This window comes from Anneissia japonica, unplaced genomic scaffold (assembly GCF_011630105.1).
Source record: "Anneissia japonica isolate Jap-2015-1 unplaced genomic scaffold, ASM1163010v1 scaffold8948_len120252_cov100, whole genome shotgun sequence".
Classification (NCBI taxonomy): Eukaryota; Metazoa; Echinodermata; class Crinoidea; order Comatulida; family Comatulidae; genus Anneissia; species Anneissia japonica.
Window position 1 is genome coordinate 36,470 of NW_022746293.1, and position 1,474 is coordinate 37,943.

Sequence of the window (1,474 nt, forward strand, 5' to 3'; positions counted from 1 at the left end):
GGCCTAAGGTTAGCTTATCTGTAATTAAGTAGTCCTGGGTAGGACTTTAAACTGTATCTGGTTGAGCTGTCGGCGAATAATATCCGTCAACCCCTTCAGTTGGGTCTCAACGGCTGCTGAGGGGAGGGTGCCATGGTCACCCGACAGCAAGAAAAGAAACAGCTAAACTTTTAAGGTTTTTACATTGAAGTTGACACTCGGAGCTATGAATCTGCTGGAAATAGCGCGCGGCATAAATGTTTATATAGATATATAGGCCTACCACACATCATGGACATTTAATATTCAGAAAAAAATAAATTGAACTTAGATTGAAAAAACTGTAGGCCTAAGAAAATGCACAAAAAGGTTGGCGGTATAATTTAGTTTTTTTTTCAAATTGGTTTATTTGTGGGTGTCAGGTATGTTTACCTCGTGTAAACAAACAGCGCCCCGTTAATTAAAGTAGGCATATACAAAATTCCTTGACCATATTATAAGGACTTAGTATAAAACATACTCCAAATAAAGTGAGACTAGTCATTTTGATTCAATATTTTGATCTTTTATTAGATCATCATCAGGAATGAATAAAGATTTCAATATTACAAACATAATATTCCAAAAGTGTTACAGAAAATTAACCAATGAGAAATAGTCAATAAGGAATATACATTCATATATATAATAAACTATTTAATTAAATAGGCTATACCATAATTTGTTTAAAACCATTTATGATATGGCATGGGTGGAAGGTGAAACATTATTTTGGACGTTTTATATATTTAATGCGCTTTTTAACGCCTCATCATCGTTTTTATGATTGTCGCCATGAGTAATCGGTAGCCGATCATTTCGGTCGCGCTTCGTTTCGGTCGCGCTTCGTTTCGGTTGCGGTTTATTTCGAACAAATGTATGGAGCGCCGACGGAGTTGTGAAAACGCAAAATTTAATATGCCTAGGCCCTTATATTAATATAATTAGTTCGTGAATCGGTTTATCTAAGACCTAAGTATTTTTGTTTTGCTATCTTTCCACTAACAACATAATCTTTCTACTATATTCTCTTTCTTCCATTTACGGTGATATATTCATGATTGAAACATGATCTTATGATTAAAACAATGGAATTTAGTATGTGCTTCATGCTATTCTTTTTGTTGCTTTTTCATATACACAATTTAATAATTATGGTCAATAAAATGTATCTTTGATTTTATTGAACTGAATGTTGTTACCATCTGAAATCTATTTCATAATTTAGCTAAAACAAAAATCATTACAATATTTAATCTGATCTTTTTATACAATAAATTTATTCATTTTTCTTGCAGCTTCCAGAGTTTGGATAAAACATAGCAAGAGAATTGAAGGAAACACGAAGAAAAAACGAATAATACACACATTATCATTCTTCACTTGAAATCTTTAATGTGCAGTTCATAAATATCAATATATATTTATATGATTTTATAAGCATATAGGATATACA